This window comes from Patagioenas fasciata, chromosome 7 (assembly GCF_037038585.1).
Source record: "Patagioenas fasciata isolate bPatFas1 chromosome 7, bPatFas1.hap1, whole genome shotgun sequence".
NCBI classification, from domain to species: Eukaryota; Metazoa; Chordata; class Aves; order Columbiformes; family Columbidae; genus Patagioenas; species Patagioenas fasciata.
In genome coordinates, this window is record NC_092526.1 from 40844353 (window position 1) to 40865209 (window position 20857).

Genomic DNA, 20857 nt, shown 5'->3' on the forward strand with positions numbered 1-20857 from the left:
TGGATCTGTACAGTAGCCTAGCCCATAAATAGAAACCAATTTTTTTGTTTTACGTTTGCTCTGCTTTATTTGAGAGTTGTAGGAATGATGGTAACCAAGCAACACCATAAAGCTGGCAAAGCCAGCTCAGACAGTCGCTGCCACCCTGATGAGCCGGGCTACGCCGAGCGCCCCACGGAGCCGCAGCATCTCCACTGCTGTACAATTCATGGGCCACGAGATCCTAAGAAGAAGAGAAACAGATTCCGTACAGTCCGCGGTCTCTCCTCCCCTGGCCGTTTTCACTCACCATTTTTGCACACTGGAAGGTGAATCTGCCAGGAAAGCTCCATCTCACTGAGGGTGGGCAACTCAAAAATATCGTGTCTCAGCATAACCTCCGCAGACTTAACAGAAAATTCATTATGGACCTATGTAAATTTGTATATGCTAGTTTACACAGAATATAACCTTGTAATGACAATCAAAAAGTATAACTAAGGTCCAAAAAATAACCACAATGTCATTTTCTGGACAAAAACTATCCTCCCATTCATCTCCAACAAATCAGGACAACTGAGCATTTCACAGCTTCTGTGGCTAATGACAGTTGAAACCCCTCATTTTCAATTAAAGCGCAATCATCACTATTCTCAGACTGGCACATCCCCCATGTGATCTGTCTCCAGTCTCCCAACAGAAACTTCTGAAAGAAGCAGTAACTTCATATTTTGCACCCTTCAGCAAAATCAGTTCTGCCCTCGCTCCGTCAAATGGGTTTTATTCCACACTTTCTAAAGCTTTTCTTTTTAATTGCTCCAAAACCAAAATAGACATTCTCTTAAAAACAAAGCCAACGTATATATTGTTGTAGGCACATCTCAAGACACAATCATATTCTGAGGAACAAAAGTATGGAAATGATGCTTTTTGTAAAAAGTTTGTTATTTGCTTATCCAAACAAGCAGTAGGCAGAGAAAATATGTCGGAGTGCATGTGCTTTGAACTGAGGGGTTACTTTAGGAGACAAAGGCTATCTGCTGAACGGAATCAGCGTGTGGTGGAGAATGCATCAAGGTTGTGGATGCTGAGTTTATGCTGCAATTTAGTAGCTTAATATCCCAGGTAAGGCAGTGAGCTCAGTACCAAAAGCCACACAGTACAGCTGCGGCAGGCGTGCACTTAGTATGCGGATATTTTGAAGTCTACAGGGTGCATTAAAAAGCTCGATTCTGAGGAACAGGTTTACAGCTTGTCCTGATACTGATACCCAGATACCCAGTCACTACCAGACTTTACTGTGTACCACCCAATAACAGAGAGTATGATAAATGAGAATTAAAATCACCAAAAAGCTCCAACTAGAGATCAGATCTAAAGATGACCTGTCCAAGTTACAGCAGGACGCAGAGACAAGGTGGTTTCAGAAGATTTGCTCTGCTGCCAGCCTCACCGTGCTTGTGAGAATAACATCCCACTGGGAACGTGAACAGCAAAACTGTCATCAACACTCACTCTGTGATAATGACACTGGTGTCTGGGACGAGATGTTAACATTGTTCATATATAAAACTCCAACTCCTATTTCTGTCCATTTGGAAAGGGGAAATGCCCTCTTGCTGCATACAAATTCTAAGACTAGAATAATAATGAAAAATAATTAAATCAATTTACAAATGGGAATATATCTCTAGTCTCTTTTGAAGTTTTAAGAGGAGCAAACTCACCCAGGGGCTGTTGGTCAGACCCAGTCCTGGGTATCAATGGGATCTCACTCCCCTGTGGTATTTCTCATCCCAAAACAGACGGAGCTCTCAGCCCCGACACAGAAACCTCCAGAAACACCCATTTGTGTCACAGCAGCCTTTTCACGGGAATGACACGAGACTAACAAAATAACTTCTCACGTGGGAACTTACTGTTTCTTTGACAATTTAAAATATTTTGGCCCGGGCGCAGCTGAAACGCTTGTGTCAGTCTTTTGCTTATGAAAGAATCTGGCTAAAATGAAGCAAAAGTCCAGTCTGACAGCTTGGTTTTCTTTACTGCTAATGAATCTGGATAAAAGTGAGTGCCAGTGGAATGCCTTCGGTGAACTCAGATACACCCGATGCTAAAGGAAATCAGACTTTGCTCAGCTTGGCATAGCACCTTCTGTAGGGATCATTTATTCAGAATTCCTGTCTGTATTTACCTTCCTAGGAACAAACACGTATTTACTGCCGACACTGAGCCTCAGCAACTGAGTGACAACTTGGCACCTCTGCTCCAAGTGCCTTTGAGACACCCAGAGCAAAGTTTATTCCAATAATATCCACTCACCCACAAGACAGAGTCTGCTTATTTTATGGTACACTAAAAAAAGTAACACGTTACATTTGATGACCGAAAGCTGCACGGAGAACATTGTGTGCATGCAACACGGCCAAGCTACCATCTCTAACCCAACCGTGGCTTTGCAAGCTCTTGGGTTTAGCTTCACAAACTCAGAGGACATTGATGTCACTTCTTTTTCCAGTTTTTTTCCCCTAAGATTTTTGCTAACTTGGATAGAATGGAGGGAGGTGCACAATAATTGCAGAGTTGGCTGGAAGCACAACGTGATTTCCAGGAGTGAGCTTAGAAGAAAAAAGAAAAGAGAAATAATGCAGATTTAAAATTTTCATTTCAATTCGTGTTTAGAGTAGAAGACTTTCAAAACATTACACGCTGTAATGACTCATAATTACATCTTCTCTAAAGAGAAGGTAAAGGGAAATAGCAAGAAACGCTATTTTTTCCATCTTCCTTCAGCACTGGTGCCTTATGGTTAAGTCAAAAGATCACTGAAATTTAAGGAAAACCTTCAGACTTTAAGTATGTATATATAAATAGATCAACATACAGTTGTTTTATATTAGCATATAAAATAAAAATAATTTAGAAATAACTTAAAAGCCTGAAGACAGAACTCGAATATGAAGTCTTGTACTAGAATATGAAGTCCAACATTTTACCAGAAATGTCATTAGCTGGTGCCCCTCGCATGCCTGACATTTGAGAGAAGACTCCTGGAAACACAGCTTCTCCTTAGGATACTGCTCTGACCTCAACTTGACAACTATGATATCACAGGGAAAAAAGAAAACAACAAACAACCCAGTAATGAATCAAATAGTAACAGAGAACCTGATCAAGGTAAAGCCCCAGCGAGGGAGCCCACAAAGCCAGGGCTGGGCAGGGCCAAATCAATTCCTGTGCAAGTAGAATGGCAATTGCAAAGAATTGATGCCGCAAGATGAATTCTTACTGAGAGGCTAACACTCATTAGCGACACAGACAACTGTCCAGAGGTCGAGCTGTTGCTTTGGTCCCACTCTTTACACACATTGCATGTGGAATTGAACTGCAGAGCCGTTCTGCGAGCGTTCTGAAAGATGTGCTCGGGGAGAGTGTTTAGTGACGAGGTTTCAAACACTTCAACTCTTTATTCCCAGAGGGACACTTACATCTGTCAGTAATCACATGAACATCATCACACAGCTGTTAATGTGTAATGGTTGGGACAGTATTACCAGTTCTCTTGAACTCAATTCATTAGCCACTCAGAGGCAAAACTAACTTTTTTTTTCCCGCATGCTTTGTTTCAAAAACAACCAAAAATCGTCTATTCTAATCAAAAGCAAATAGACTCCTGGACGGCTCCAAGATTCAGTCTGTATCCTGAGCGTGGAAACAGTGTTCCAAACAATCAGGGAAGGGAGCTAGGAACAGGCTCCATTCCTTCTGCTTGGTCCTGAGCCAGGATCAGCCTGTGGGAAGGTAGGTTGACTCCTTCAAGGAAGAAGCTACCCCAAAATGTACATCTGTCACACAGAGTCAGACCAGAGCAAACCGTGCTATCCTTATCTCTGTATGTATAATGTGACAAATCATGCATGCGCATCTTACACTTCCTCATATTACATGTGCTGAAAATCTTACATAGTAGAGTTCATATAGTGCCGAATATGAGTGGCCAATATATTCACATCCCATCGCAGCTGTCTGATTACTCCTTGGATGTTTCCTTTAACGACACACACTTTGTTTGTATACTTTGGGAGGGTTGTCTGTTGTTTTTTGGGTTGTTGTGCTTTGGTTTTTTTGGTGGTGGTGGTTTGTTTTTTTGGGGTAGAGGGAAGGTGGGGCTTCGTTGCTTGTGGGGTTTTTCTGTTGCTGCTTGGTTTTGTTTTGTACCCACAAACGGGTACCTTGCTACATTTGCATTAACATGGAGGGTTAATAATTTATGGCCTGTCTCTTAAGGAGTCCATCTGCTGTTCAAGAGCCTATACTGTGTATCCCTGCATTTTCCATTTCAATTAACAGCAGATTCCTTCCCAAAGTTCTGCAGTACTGCAATCTGAAAATGTCCAGAAATACAGTGCAGAAGAGCTCCTGAGGTCCCTCCCCGCAAAATCGTGAACTAGCAAAAGGCAAGGCCTATTATGGAGTGTGGTACCAAATATGTTTAAAGACAAGCCCCAGGATTTCCCAGCGAGGGGTCCTTGCCCAGCTCTGCTGACCCTGCAGAGAACAGCCCTTGTTCCAGCACTGCTCGAGACTGCCCTCCGCTCAATCCCTTCCCAAGAGTCGGGCTCCAACTCCACAGGCAGCTCAGTGGGGAGATGGAGCCTGCCAGGCCAAGTTCAGTCCAGAATAAGCACTACACCACAACACAAAATTTTGTTACAAGTAACCGCAATCTTGAAGGTTTTTTTCTTTTTCAATTTACAGAAAATAAATCTTTAGTATCAGACTGAGCTGCTCTCCAAAAGGAAGTAGAAATTATTCATTTAAAATAGTGAATAATAGTTTAAAGGTGTGCTGCTCAGTTTAATAAATGATCGCATTTACATTGCTGTTTTCCTTTAATATGATGCAACAATGCTTATGACCAACCTCTTTGCAGTTTAATAGACCTTGCAACTGCAGGATGATTCCTCTTCCAGTTAACAAGCCCCTTGCTATAGCTTAATAAATCTAGTTTTGCTCTTTCGCAATTCTCATTAAAACGCTTTGGAAGGTACCACCACACGCTCCATGGACTGTGAACCCTCTCGCAGAACTGGCAGAAGTTTCAATAGCGCTTCCCCAGCCACTGAGCTGTGGAGGACACAGACTGCACCTGATCCACACCTGTGAAGGGCTCGTGTCTCAGGACAGAACAAACCCCGCGGTTACAGCCCATGCCGTGATGCAGGCCCAACAGCACATCATTAGAACAGCCTTGTATCAAAAAGCCCAATAAACTTAATCACAACTTATCACAAAAGTGCAACTCCACTGATTTGAGGATTTCCTGTCTACAGCGTATGCCAGAAAAATTATGACATTTTCCACAGTCCCCTTTCACACAAACAACTCTTCTGATGTAAAGCTGCTTGTCTGCTCCACTCAGGGTTTTCCCAACACATCACTGTTTGTATGTTTATTTTACTTCTTTTAAGATTAAATAATAACTGCCACATCAAAAAAATAAAAAGTCAGCACAGCTATCACAAGCAACTCTATGTCAACCGTGTTCTCTAGGCTTCTGCAAAACCTTCTGATCCACCAGGAATTCAGTAAAGGATCACATATGTAGGTAAATAAGGCACATGAGCAAGGATACTAAAGACAGGTGTGGGATTTAAGCAACAGATAATAAAGGGAGAACTGTTCTTATTGAGTGACAAGGAAGCAATGACTATGGGCTAAACTCTGTACTTGCAGATTTCAGTGAGCATAAGCCCCAAGAGAATCAGGCTCTAAAACAGTAACAGCTGAACTGCTGCAAGCCCATCATTTCCATCAGATACTTAACCAAATGGCCAAAAAACCCCAGGAGGGCCAGGGAAGCCCTGATCTTGTATTACCACCACATAGAAAGGACACTCCCTGTCATTCCCCCTTTTCAAAACGCTGGTGCCCTCTGAGTGCCAGAGCTCCTTCCAGCCCCTGGGATCCTCCCCAGCCTTTCCTCCCTCACCAGAGCTCCTTCCAGCCACCATCAGCTTCTCTCTCCACCGCTACGAGCCCCGGGGAACTCTCCTCATGCAGCCAGGGCAGCTGCTCTGGTCCATCTGCAACTCCTGGTGCTGCAGACCTCCCCAAGGCACCACTGGCAAATACACCTCTTGCTGTACCACGCTACAGCTCTGTGTATTTGATACTACACCTCATCTTTTGACTCCTTCCTGTTGTTCTTTCCCCATGTTTCAAACCCGGCTGCCTCTCCGTTGGCCAGATGAACCAACCAATCCTTTCTGGCTTCTACTGTGTTTGTACACAACGTAATTTGGCGATTGTGGAGGAAGAAACCTCAAGTTCTCTGAGGATTTTAAGGAGTTTTCCTTCTCTCACTGTAGTTCCGAAGGGGCTGCGGTACATGGGAAACTTCAGGAGGTGTGGTAACAGCTGGGGAAGCCTCTCCCCATCCCTCTCACCAGCTCAGAGCAAGGAGCACAAGCTCTGATCCTAACACCAAAGCACAACTTCATGCCAGCAGCTTAACAAACCAGCCAACTCTAAACTATTTCTAGCCAGCGCCAAGTTACTATTGGAAAACAGAATTACAAAAAAAAAACCCCAAAACAACCCAAAACACACGACATTTCCTTCAGATCAAGTCCTAAAGATCACTAACTCAAATTCTGCACGGGCCAGTACTACCGCACAAGAGAGTTACTACCTCCATCAACACAGAAAGGAGAAGGCCCATAGTGATGACATTTTGGGACCTGTAGTATTTTCCATCACTAGTATAAAACACAGTCTCTGAATACGCTCCAAAGTACCACCACACCCAGACCGCATGTGCAAGGCGTTTGCTGCATTTAATTTTACAGAGACAACCATCCACAGCACTGTAATTTACTAAAAGTGGACAGTTTAAGTGTAGTGCAGAAGCAGAAGCCACAAACTGGAAACATGTAGGACAGCACATACTGAAAGCTGTTTCTATGTATTGATAGAAAGTAGTTCAGTCTGAAACAACCATTTGAGGACATGCTTCAGCTCAGAGTCATCTAAAGCCCAAATACTCTTTCTTGGCAGCTATACCTAAACCAGTAAGAAAGGCTCAAGTCCTGACCTGCCGCCCCATTAGCTGTCAGCGAGCATCAGTCTTCAGCAGCAATAAAAGCCACGTGCCATGGAGATCACTCAGGTGGACACCCCGGCCCTGAACCTCCAGGGCAAGCTCTGCAGCTTTCTAACAAAAGCAACCGGGCTTCAGAAGAGCTACCATTATTCAGAAACATCCCATAGCACAAAGACTATCCTTTGGTGCTGTTCCAAAGTCAAACGCCATAAATCCTTCCATAGGTTTTGTGTAAGGTTGGGACAACAAACACCTGCCCTGAACAGGGTGGGGGTGGGGGGGGTGGTGTTTCTCTTGGAATGTTGCCTGGCAGGTTGGCCTCGGCAGCACCGAACAGCTCAGGGAGACCGTGCTGCCAACACAACAGTGGGAGCAGCTCCTCTAACGCCACCTCAAAACACACCCACGACTTTTGAGAACAGTCACCTCCAAAGAAACAATACTCACAGTCCACTTGGCTGTGCCCGGCACAAACAGATAACATTGCTCAATGCCACTCAGAACATAAGACAGCATCTGCCCTCTTAGAAGCAGAGTTCACGGAAACATCAGGTTTAAGTTACCACTTTAAAAAAAAAGAAATAGAACTGACCTTCAGTCAATGAACATCATATAAAAGTGTACCAGTTTACACAGGCCACAGCGTGTCCCCAACTGTGAGCAGCAGCACATTAGTGTTCACACACAGGTGAGGCCTCTTCACCATTTGAACTCTTACCTGTTCAACATCTGGGAAATTAGATTCATCAGTAATCTAAACATAGGACACAGCACAGAGCCATAGGCGTCTCTTTCAGTCAGCAAACCACTAGACACAGTACTGAAAGGCCTATTATGAAGGCCAGTCACTATCCTTTTCTTGAAGGACCACATGAAAATCGGTGGCTGTTCTGCAATCGATTGAAAGGGCCTTTTGTCTGAAGGAAAAGGAGTCACAAAGTATTGCAAATTCATTTGTAACTCATGTTTTTTGAAGAAACCGTACAGCTTCAGTTAAGAGCAAACCAAGATAAGAACAGGTTTTGAAAATGTTATGCCACAACCCTTTCCCACTATTTATATACACGGCATATTTTTAGATTAGTCTTTTTTGTATTACAAAAAGATGGGCAGGCATTCTATATTACTGTTTTACAAGAGAAGTTTAAAACACATGTAGAGTTTTGACTTTTTTCCAAAACCCTCTTTAGGGTCTGCAGTAGTGTTTTGCCTTGTCTAAACAGAAACTCATCAGAGGCTTTTCTGGTACCAGATCTAGTAGAAGAATACTAGTACTAGGACAGTAAGTGAAAGCATTGTCTGTTGCTTAATAATCACTTCAGTAATTGAGTAAATTTGACATCACCCATAAAGTGCATTTTTATATATCTGACCCTTTAATTTTGAAGGCTGTTTCTGAAGTCTCTGACAAAAAAGGGTTAATTATACCTGCTGACGACTTCTCAGAAGTAAGGAATACTTCACTTCTCCACCCACCCCAATCACATTTTCAGTTCTCGAGTTTTGCACACGAATACACGCACACACACAATGGGATTTCTAGACATTATTTCATTACAGAGTTTCTAAACAAACTTCCCATAGATAAACTTTCAGCAGGCAAGACAGTGGAGGCTAATCAGCAAAACCAGCTTTCTTCTAATCCATATCCAGAATTAGGGAATTAGTGCATTTCCATTCAGAAACAAAAGTCACAGCTGTCAGACTTGCCCTCTTCACCCATCTGTTCCACCCACATACTGTGAAACTAAACAGTCCAAATATGTCAGTTTGCACTTTCCAGCTTCTTGCCGCATCCCAGAATTTGTATTTTTTGTGTTCCCACAAGGCTCCTGAAATCAAGCAAAATATTTCACACACACCACTGGTCAAAGTGTCAGCTGGTTTTAGCTCTTCCGACTGCCCCATCAAATTAAATCAGGCAAGGAGCTTGTCTTGGCATGTTACAAGATGGCACTACTAGGGCCAAAATCTTTGCTGCAGGAACCGCCCATGAGGCTACTTCCGGATATATACTGGAAGTTAAAGTCCTGCCACGCCAAATATACCCCCAAGGTAAACGTGCACCCCAGGATCTCACACTCTGTAACACAAACACGAGCTTGTCGTCCTCCAGACTGCACAAGAATCCTGCAGACGCAAAGCAGAGGCAGCGCAAAGGGATGTGAACCGCACAGTTGCCTGCTCACCTTGGGGAAGTTCAGGGCCAAACTCTGCCAAAGTTAACTATTTCACTACTATTCATTCTTGTACACAAGAGAACTGCAAAAGAAAGCTGGTGAAGCATTTGAGGAGGGAGAAAAAGGCAGGAAGAAGAAGAGAGAAACTGCAAGATTGGTATAATGCAGAAAAACATAGAGGATGGAGGAGACATTGGCACTAGCCATAGGTATGGGTCGTATTTCCCCAAGTCCTTACTATGAACTACAAGTTAACTAGAACAGTTAACTATAGGTGATTTTGCTTCCTTCTGTCTTTGTGCAAAACCTCTTCTGCTCCAAAGCGTTACACAGCTTTACTTTAACCCTCCAGCGCGCAGTTAAAACCGGATTTTGATCTTTCCTTTGGATGTGTAAAGCACCAGGCCAGATTGCTCTGAGAAAATGACCAAGGATCTTTTGTGTACTCTGCATGATCAGCATTACTTAACAGTGTCCAAAGACCTCCAGGTCATGGGCTCTAAAAAGAAGTAGGAACTACTGTCCCTAGAATGACAACAGAGGCAACAAGTGCGGGTGAAAAGAAACACAAGTATAACAGCAAATACAGGTTGTCTGTGATTGCTGACAGGCACAGCTCTGATACTCCACCATTGCCATAAAAAAACTCAAAGAAAACATAAAACACATTGCAGGTCATTGGAATCTTGTGGTTTCTTTTAAAAACAGGCCCGTGCTGACTTAAGTTCCAGACAGATATTTCCTTAAAATGCGGGAAATGGCAGGAGGGTGTCCTGACATAGCCTCATTTCCATGTCTTTGGGCAAGAACGATTAGGTCAGAAAAACTGATCTAGATTCAGAACCAAACTTCCCTCAAGACAGGAAGTGCTTTGAGATGCTCAAGTTCAATTTTTAGGCTCATTACAGCACGTCAGAACAGTAACTCCTTAACACATGTTCCTTCGAAGGTATCTACCTGGGCATTAGCACGGTGAAAACAGACCCTTCACTTAAGGATAACCGTGAGAACATTTTGAAGGGTCCTTAATTTACTCCATGTTAATCATAACCCTTTCTTACACAGTACATTTCCCAGAGTTTGTGACCTTACCTCCTTAAATGCTTATACAGCACCTGACAGAGTACAAGCCTTATCTTGATTGGCGTCTCATTACATTTAACAGATGCCACTGTTCTCATAAAAGGCCAAACTCCTCCAACTCCCGTAACACAATTAGCAGAGAACACTCACAGCCTAACGGCCCGTGTTCAGCTCCAGCAGGCTGTGACAACGCCTCACAAAATTCATCAACCTGTTTGACCTGGAAATCATTCTGCGTTTACGCAGTTTGACCGTGTTCACAGGAACAACCATGGCAAGGGCGCAGTGTCCTGCTCACAGCAGCTAACACACTCTAGTTAGCAGCATTCAACAGGTTACCGCCCAGGATTTCTTTCACGGCCAGTGCAAATACATTCCTGGTTAGCCGTGACATTCTGCATGTAGCAGTCTTTTCCACCTTCTGTTCAGAAAGTTTTTAGTTTGCCTTACTTGAGTAATCACCTTTTGAAAAATATTTTATGACTGCATCAGGAGCTCAAAGAGGCAGAAGAAAGATGCTTTACACATACATTGGTAACTGAAATTTAAAAATTAACAGAAAAGAATTCTCACAGAACATCCTTAGTTGCCTTGAAGCACATAAAGCATTTGCACATTTTTGAGCCGGAATCAACCAAATCAGTCCAGGGAAATGTGACCTGGAATGAAATAGATGGATTTTCTGTGACACCTTATAGCTCTCTCAAAGAAAATTAACAAGTAATTCACATCTTGGGACGATGAGGCTGAGGGTGGGGAACACTATTTACTCACAGCTCAAAGAAAGCATTGCATTCTGACACAGAATAAAAGCGCATTGTCAGCTGCCACTGCTTATCGACGAATTCCACACCTAATTAATTTTTTCCACGCACAGTAAGGAACATAACACACATTAAAATAACTAACTAAATAAAGCAGCCCCGTGGCCTCAGCGGTGTTTTACCTCGGTGCAGGTGACACAAACCCTCGGAGGGGCGGTGAGTCCTCCCCGCTGCCCGCGCTCCCTGCCCCGCTCCCAGCCCCTGCACGGCCTGAGGCGGTGCTGGGAGCCGCCGGGGCAGCGGGGACGAGCGGCTGCGCTGGGCAGGACCCACTCCCCGGTGTTACTGAACAGCCCGGCACGGCCCAGCTCCGGCTCCGCGAGAGGGGAGCGGCGCCGGGCGGGGTCCGAGGGGCCGGGCCCGGCCGCGCTGCCGCCAACAGCCGGGCCGGGACCCCCGCGCGCCCCCTCAGGAGCCGTCGCCCCCTCCCTGGCGCGGCGGGAAACCCCCGGCGGGCCCTGCGCCCCGCAGGTGCTGCCGCCGGGCGGGCAGGGCAGGGCAAGGCAAGGCAAGGAAGGGAAGGGCGCTGCCTTACCTCGGAGCCGCGGCGAGGCGGGGAGGCCGCGGCAGGAGCCGGGACGGTGCTACGAGGCCCCGGGGCCGCGGCGGCCGGTGGCGGGTGGGGCGCGGCGGAGGCACCGCGACACGCCCCGCCCGCCTCAGCCAACGGCCGCGCCGGCACCGCCCTCAGCGGAGGGGGCGGGGCCGCGTGCGTCAGTGTCAGCGGCGCGGGGCAGGCACAGCCGCGCGATTGCTGCGAGAAACGTGGCGGTCCGCGTCCGGCCGCGGTCGATGGGCTGTGCGCTGGGCCCACGCGTTCAAACACAGAGTTCTCATCTTTCTGTTAATGCCAAATGGCAGATGAACCTTACGGTCAGCACGCGTTGCAGTGTGCGGTTCGCAGAACCACAGGATCACAGAATCCCAGAATGTCAGGGGTTGGAAGGGACCTGGAAAGCTCATCCAGTGCAATCCCCCCATGGAGCAGGAACACCCAGCTGAGGTTCCACAGGAAGGTGTCCAGGCGGGTTTGAATGTCTGCAGAGAAGGAGACTCCACAACCTCCCTGGGCAGCCTGGGCCAGGCTCTGACACCCTCACCATGAACAAGTTTCTTCTCAGATTTAAGTGGAACCTCCTGTGTTCCAGTTTGTACCCACTGCCCCTTGTCCTATCACTGTCACCGAGAAGAGCCTGGCTCCATCCTCCTGACACTCCCCCTTTCCATATTGATCCCCATGAATGAGTCCCCCCTCAGTCTCCTCTTCTCCAGCTCCAGAGCCCCAGCTCCCTCAGCCTTTCCTCACACGGGAGATGCTCCGCTCCCTTCAGCATCTTGGTGGCTGCGCTGGACTCTCTCCAGCAGTTCCCTGTCCTTCTGGAACTGAGGGCCCACAACTGGACACAATATTCCAGGTGTGGTCTCCCCAGGGCAGAGCAGAGGGGCAGGAGAACCTCTCTGACCTACTGACCACACCCCCAGTTCCTCTGCATAGGTTATCAATTGATAAAGGTAAAACAATAACAACAATTGAACATCTCCACTGGAGCCTTTGGGCTCTATTAGAAGTGAGATGCCCTGGTCAAGAGCACTGACCTTGGATTTTGCATTAAATCCTCAGTTCACTGTATATCCCATACAGCTGTGGTCACGTTCCCGATGTGGCCACACACAACTCATCTGGTTTCTTCAGGCCTCTGTTTCCCATTGCCAAAGAAAAAAGGAATTTCTGAACCTCCGTGCATGTGGCACAGATTGTGAGATACTCCAGGTATAACTGTGCAATGTAGTGACTTTGGCAGTAAAGATGCCCTAAGGATTTCTTGCTGTTTCGCAACCTCCCTGTCTCCGTCTTGTCACTCCAATACGCTATTCTTCTCCATTTGGAAAACTTGATTACTGTTGTTTTCCTTAGGGCTATGGGTGGGACAGGAACCAACCGAATGCAAAAGTAATAAAATATATTCCCATGTAATTGTTTTATCTCCTTGCTTCTTCAAACAGCTACTGCTCCCCCAAGGCTGACAGACTCCAAAGTTCCCTTTACATCAATACCAGAATCAGTGATTAGAAGTTTGTTAATTGGCAACAAGTTACATCAGTTGAAATCCCACTGGCACGAAACTGTTTCTGGCTCGCAACAGGGAGAAATTGATTGAACACAGAAATTTGGAAATAAACTGGTACAGTCACAGTGATCTGGCAACAGATCTGAGGGTGAAGATACAGAAAACAGCAAATTACGTTGTTCCTGTCGTACAGCGGCTGCTAATCTGGGGCACGAACGTAACACAGCTCTTTTAAGCCAGAAGAAGGGTTGATAAAAGCATTTCATTCTGGCTTTTGTTAACTGTAGTTAAAAACGGCAACGTAGCGGAACAAAGTTCAGCGAGAGATGAACAGGGCTGTGTCTTCAGGAGGTGGATGTTTCCATCCTTGGCCGAGGAAAAGGCCGCCAGGGACAGACAGACAGAACGACCTTCCACAGGGCCCGAGTGGGGATGTAAAGGACGTTACGTGGAGTATCAATGTGGAGAGAAGGAAAGCAATATCCACAGTCACAGCGGAGCAAACCCCTAGAGAGGCTGGGTTTCTATATGCTGCCAGCACAAAGTTGCATTCAACATTTTGTAGAAAGGGAAAAGCCCCTGCATTTTGCACGTGTGATCCCCAGCACAAACATGAAGGAAGGCAGCTCTTCTGGCTCTCAGAGCTACAGATCAGATTCAAAAGAGATCATTCACAGCCCACATGTAAGTTAATGGCCATTATGTTTGCTCAGACAAGGCGTGAATTTGATTAAATGGCTATGAGCACGCAGACTATACACTATATAAACAAAAATCTGGTTTGCAATGAGATTATTTATATCGAGGATCATTTCAACAGCTGCTCATGAGCTCTCACATTTGGTTAAAAATACAGTGTCCTCAAATGACTGTGACAAACAGGCCTGTTCAAACCTTTACAGAAACCTGCTGAAAAAGAAACTTGAGCATTTTGCGATTCCAGAAGCGATGCGGCAGTATCTGTGGTGTTTCAGAGCCAGTGGACTTGAGCAGGGTGGTAAACACTCAAGAATGACTGAAGTTCGACAGCAAACAAAAAGAAGCCTTGAGCTTGCTCTTGTAGTAAATGGGAGAGAAGTGAGGGAAAGCTGGGCAAAAATCAGCATAATAGTAGGCTTATTGTTGAATCTGAAAGCTTCATTTTCCAACAGTGTCCTTTTTCTGGGAAGCTGCACAACCGCTCTGAAAGCGCTTTCTATAGAGATGATAAATCTATGGCGGAGATTTATGCACGTTCAGATTAAGTCAGGAAATCAGTCCTGAAAAGGATAATTAAATAGAGAGACAAAAACCCAGAAGAAAAATTACCAAAAGCCTGCAAAACCCACACAGTTAACAATACGCCATGATATAGCAGGTCCTGGGATTCTGACTCTGCCTTTGGCGGCTATTCTTGCTCCAGCGCCGCCGGGGTGAGCACCCTCCTCATCCTCACCCTCCTCCTCATCCTCACCCTTCTCCTCACCCTCCTCCTCATCCTCATCCTCACCCTCCTCCTCATCCTCACCTCCTCCTCATCCTCACCCTCCTCATCCTCACCCTTCTCCTCATCCTCACCCTCCTCATCCTCACCCTCCTCATCACCCTCCTCATCCTCACCCTCCTCATCCTCATCCTCATCCTCACCCTCCTCCTCATCCTCACCCTGCTCCTCATCCTCACCCTCATCCTCATCCTCACCCTCCTCATCTTCACCCTCCTCCTCCTCATCCTCACCCTCCTCCTCATCCTCACCCTCCTCCTCATCCTCACCCTTTTCCTCATCCTCACCCTCATCCTCACCCTCCTCCTCATCCTCACCCTTCTCCTCGTCCTCACCCTTTTCCTCACCCTTTTCCTCATCCTCAACCTCATCCTCACCCTCATCCTCACCCTCATCCTCATCCTCACCCTCATCCTCATCCTCATCCTCACCCTCCTCCTCATCCTCACCCTCCTCCTCCTCCCTGCGGTTCCCAGGCCTCCAGAGAGGGACACTCTGCACAGCAGCACATTCTGGGCTTAGCAGAGATCTTTGGTCCTCCTATTTTAGGTGTTTAGTGCTGCACAATCTCTTAATTCATGCATAGGTGGAAAGTCATAGAAAGAAAAACTATTCCTTATTGATCCATGGGACTGGTGGAGCCCACAGCCTTCAGGGGAAGGCTGCAGAGACAGCTCTGAGTGCCACCAGCCAACCCAAAAAAGGCTGTGGTTTGCTGAAGAGTTCCCGAGGACGGCTTGCGATGTTGAAGCCGTGTCAACGCTCGCTTTGGATGGCTCCTGCCGTGCTGTGTGCTCAGCTGACCCACAGCACTGGTGGAAAAGCAGCTGCACGGGCTGAACAAAGCGGAGCGGGAAAACCCTTCTTGTTTGCACCACTGCAATTCCAAACCATGCAAACCCGGGCCTGCGTTGTGGGCCAGTAAACAAACCGCTCCGGCTTTGAAGATACAGTATACAAATACTGCAGCTCTGGGAGAATCTTTAATTTGTGCACCATGACTTTTTAATTAATTCCCTTATTTATTATTAAATCTTGTCCCACTTCTCTGAAGTGGATTCAGGCCTAGTGCCTGATTGAACTCATGTGGGAGCTAAGGACAGATGCAGATGAAAAACTCGACATCTAAGAGACGTAGATCTGCTTCCAAGTTTTGCAGTGCAAGATGATCTACAGCAGAAACTATTTACAGTCCTTTCTCCCACACCACTGGACAAAATAAAAGTTCCACATAAAGCGTGGCAGTTCCGATTTCTGCATGAGGGTTCTGTGCTAGATGGAGCACAAACTGGTGCTTCAGTCATTGCCCTCTTCTTTTTGCTAACTGGAATAAACTACAACAGTTTGAAGGTTTTTTCCCACAAGGGCTGTGTGAGTTCATAGATGGCAATTTGTTTTCTCCTACTAGCAAGCCAGGCAGAATCCTGAGGTAAACAGCACCCTGTCATTTACTGATGGCACAAATCAAGACAACGTCCCTTAAACGCTGGATCTGACAGCGAATTATTCAACTGCTGCCTTGGAGATGCGTGGGAGTTAAAGTGACACGTACGTCGGGGTAATGAATGAATCTGTGTAACAGGAGAGATGCAAAGTATGGACTGCGCTCGAGGGATCTGCATGTGAACATTTCCCTGGTCTCCTTCGCATCTGAAAGAGTCACCTACACACGATAATCCCCGCCAGAAGGGAAAAGAGGAGAGCAAAAGTGCTTCGGAGTGTGGTTCCAAAACCTGAAATTCAGTGTAAAACTTATCTGCGAAGTAACGTAAATAATAGAAAAAGCACATTTAAGTTTATTATTTAACTGCTGGAGTCAGGGTTTGGCAGTTGAGGTTATTGTTGTTGATGCAGCGACATGCCTGACAGTGCTTGAAAAAAACAGAAACCTATAATCAAGCTGGAAAAACAATAAATGCAAGGACTACAGCTTTATTGCTGTTACACAGCACGCATGGAGTTAAAGGAAATAGCTGTTAAAGTAGGAAAAACTGGATAATAATGACAGAAGAAACTAAAAGGTATCAAAAGACAGGGGTAGCAAGGCTTGATGAACTAGCAGCATGCTTGTGGAGCACAATGATGTACCAGAAAACCCAGCAGCGGCGCGGTTCAGAACACAACCCTGACAGCAGCTGCTCAGAGTCACCCCCAAATTAAACCTGCTCAGAACGGCACTCCGGCTAAAACCAGAACCAAAGCTGTATGGGTGCAGTTACTCGATTTAACTTTGGGGTTGTCCTTTGTACAAGTGCACTGCTGCATTTCACAGGGTTCAGACAGCAGTCATGGTCCCCAAATCCCCCACAATGTAATAAACATGTCCCCATTTGTGACCCATTCTATTATATAAGAATATAATTCTTTATTAATTAAAATCCTTAGGCTGGCTTCAAAATTTTGTGAGACAGATGTCATTATTAAAGGCCAGAGCACTGCTCCTTGCAGGATATCTGAGGAGTTAACGCGCACAGATGCGTATTGTTACTGACCAGCACTTCAGTGCCATTACCATGACAGCAAAGCCCATTTTGTTCTGCCCATTCCTCCCTCAGTCGACTTCCAAATTCAGGGTCTCGACAGAAACCCACATTTGAGGCTGGAGTTTGCGTTGTGTCCTAAAAGCTCGATCTGCTATGAAATGTAATGAAAAAGTGGAACAAAAGGCTGTCCTTTTGTAAGGCTAACGCACTGAGAGGCTGATTATGCTGCTTGCAGCGCAACATGCTTAAAAAGAATCAAAGAAAAGTAAGAACACGCATTTGCTGGAGTAAAATGCGCCAAAAAGGTACCTGCACCTTCTGTTGGTCACAGACAGGCCAGGGATCAGCACGTCGGTGCTGCCGACAGGACGTGTGCGCCTGATGGGACGGAGAAATGACAGTCGGTTCGTCAGGAAATAGTGTAAAACTGTACGTGAAGTCGTGGGGAACCTGCAACACGCCAGCCTTCACCATAGCTCCCATCTGCACAGCCCATACGGTGTAAATGTTAACAGAACTGGTGCGGGCTGCACGGGTGAAAACCAGGATCCAGGTCTTCTCCACCCCGCGGAGCGCTCTGCTCACGTAGGTGTTGGAGGACACGGTTACCTGAACAACCTGTTCCCTCTGGTAGAACTTGTCGTGTCAGCTGAGTTTAGCTGACCATGAACTAACAAAGTACTTGGCTGTTCCTCCATTACATCACAAACTATACGTGTGTTTCGTCTCCAGCAGAGTGAGCGTCCCCACAGGAACGGGGGCAGGCGGAGAAAGAAAGTGAGAAGGAGATAGAGCAAAGCTGCAGCCATTTGATTCTCAGCTTTAAATAAACCCTTTCAAGTGGAACAGGTTTTTTATGTTAAAATAAGCTGCTTTTCGGTATGCATCATTAGTTACGGTTGCAAAAATGACTCCACTTGAACTTGAAACTGGATATTCAGTGCAGAAATAAAGAGCAGAAATGTATGTGCAGACCCCCACCATTCCCACAGCCCTTTTGAGAAGAGGAAGAAGAGGAGGCACATCTAACAGAGATCTCAGAATGATGGGTAATGGCCACAGAGAACAACAGGAGAAATTCATTGTTATTTTCTACTGTATAGATCTTGCTTCAGCATTTAATGGGCTCACCCTTGCCACCTATGAGATCTCCAGGACTTTGTGGATTTGATGGCACTTAAGTCTGTGTCAGAACTCCCCAAGTTTCATCTTTCCTGTGAGTGATAAAAGGTCTGTATCTACTGTACACGTCAATGGATGGTGAAGAGGACCTCACCAAACACCTGCTGCGTATCTGTGGTGCTGTCAGTAACAGCTGTAAATTAAGCATCGCAAACCTGACTACGTGCGATATCAAACTCTAAGTCCCAGAAGTACTGAGCTGAAATGGAACAGTGTAGGAAGTAGTTATTATTTTAAAATAAATTCTGTAAAGGAACAGCTGCATTTCCAAGAGGGAAGCCTCAAACAACAAAAGGCAATGAAGAAAAGACAGGTCTGTACATATTCCTTCCAAAATGGCTCAGTGAAGGTAGAAAATACCAGATTTCAATATAATCTGAAGTACGACTTACAGGTACAGTAAAATGCAGTTCTGATACTTGTTCCAGGGACACCAACAGTTGGCTACAGTCCCCTTATGGAAGCATTGTGATGACAAGACAGAAGCCACACAGATGAACGGCAGCGGTTGATCCCATTTGTCACGCTTGGCACTCCGCACTCGTGCAGAGCTGCTCCCGAGATCCAGCTCCAGATTGTAACCCATCAAACCGGTCGCGGCAGGGGGTTCCTGGCTGGGTACAGCGATGGCACCGCAGGGACGGTGCCAGGAATTCATGTGTGGAGTGCGTAGAAGGCTGTGGACGAAGTGAAAAGCAGCGTGGTAATTGCTAGTAATCACAACACAGGGACAACATCAAAAGGGTTAACAAAAACAAACCACATCATTTCATGCTGATTTTCCAACGATAAATATTTAAGCCTGCTGCTCACAGTTTAAACAACAGGTGTGTCTACACATCTCTTCACCCGGCGTGGGCAGAAAAGCTCAGTTTTCTTTGCAGTCAACCCCAGCCCAGGTCCATGTGAGGGATGCTTCCCATTGCTTTTGTCACCACGACCCTTCATCTCCCATCCGTGGGATTCTTGGCTTGCATGTACATTGGTTTTCAACTAAATACAGCAGCTCCTCAGCCCTTTGCTCTCTCTGCCACAGCGTTTGCTACCTTTAATGGATCCCACATGAAATTAGGCCTAGGCTGTGTTCTAACCAACTTTGGTGACTTATGCTTTTAATTAGTCTTTCATGTTCCTCCAGCCTGCACGGATGGTGCATTATAAAGAACCCTTTCTACGTGTCATTGTGGTTTCGACTTGAGGGGAAAAAATGTTTCATAAATGGTGTGGATACAAGAAATACATGCAATTTATCATAAAACATTATGCTTTTATTCTCTCCAGCTGCAGCAGCAGACGTGTTAATATATATTTCCAATTGAAAAAGCACCGTGTGATCTACTATTCCATGAGGAGCAGGGGTCTGACAAGGCCCCTACTTGGATCCAGCCTCTATGGGATTCTCAACATACTGTAAACTGCTGGATCTGGGTAACCCCCCAAAAACCACAGAGAGCCTCTGACTGCCTTGCACGCAAAGATTTAACAGGTTAATTGACCAAATCATGCTCAGTTCAATAGCCCCTTTGTGCTCAGGATTTGACCCACAGAAGAGCTCTGCGAAGTTTTGAGCACAACAGAAGTGGTTGGTACGACTGGGTCACATTTGGAGGTTCAGAATCAGTTGTTACTGAAAGTTTTTTCAGGCAGACTTCCATTAAAGTAGAGCACTGAATCAAAAACCCGCTGAGGACCTCCACGTTTCACCCATTATTCATTATTTCGTGTATCAATTAAATGTAATGTTCTCTGACATCTTTTACTCTTGCCTGATGAAATATCGTTCCAAATAAAAGATATTCGGCTGTCACTTAACAAACCGCCTTTGCTCAAAGGTGTATTCTGGAGAAACGTTGAGCCAGACTCTGGAGATCTTATTCATTCTACTTCTGCAAACTTCAAAAGGCCTTTAACAAGGTTTTATGCAAGCATTATAATATTTCAGTCTAAGGTAAACAAAGCACACAAGGAAAACTTACTTTGTGTTCAGTCCTAGGAAAGGAAATAATCCAGCTGCTTAGATCGAATCTGACTCCTTTGAAGGCAACTGAAGTTAGCAAGGGAGAATTTGCTCCCCTCTTCCTAAAATGATAATAATAATTGAATAATTATCTCTTGCGTCTTTTCTTGGGATGCAGGTTTAAGAGATTGAAAGAAATCTGGGATTCAGAGCTTCCTGCAAACAAGTTTTTAAAGCCATCAGTAAAATGAATCAGAAGAATATTGTCCTGAGTGCGAGATAAATGAAGGGGAGAAATACTTTTCTACGCTTTTCTCTATTAATCTAAAATATGTATGCACGGAATTAAAGGAAAAAAAAGAAATTATAACTATTACATGCTCAGATTCCAGGGCAACAGCCTAATAAGTCAGGTTTGGCTTTTCCTCAAACGCAAGGCAGGAATATTTCATAATAATTTGCAATACATACAAAAAACCCATGTTCTTTTCCCATTTTTCTCCCCACTAAAA

At 45.5% G+C, this 20857-nt stretch overlaps 1 protein-coding gene across 6 annotated transcripts in view; it reads right to left on the reverse strand.

Moving 5' to 3' along the window:
* SPATS2L (spermatogenesis associated serine rich 2 like) overlaps nucleotides 1-11844 on the reverse strand; it is a 58944-nt gene extending 47100 nt beyond the window's left edge. For 3 of the 6 annotated variants that reach the window (XM_065841273.2, XM_065841272.2, XM_065841269.2), the window contains exon 1: nucleotides 11707-11844. The gene's annotated coding sequence lies outside the window, so the exon portion shown is untranslated. Of the gene's footprint in view, nucleotides 1-11293; nucleotides 11314-11706 lie in introns of those variants that run through there. The other 3 variants (XM_071811524.1, XM_071811521.1, XM_065841270.2) reach the window with 2 other exon arrangements.
* Nucleotides 11845-20857: the final 9013 nt, after the last annotated feature.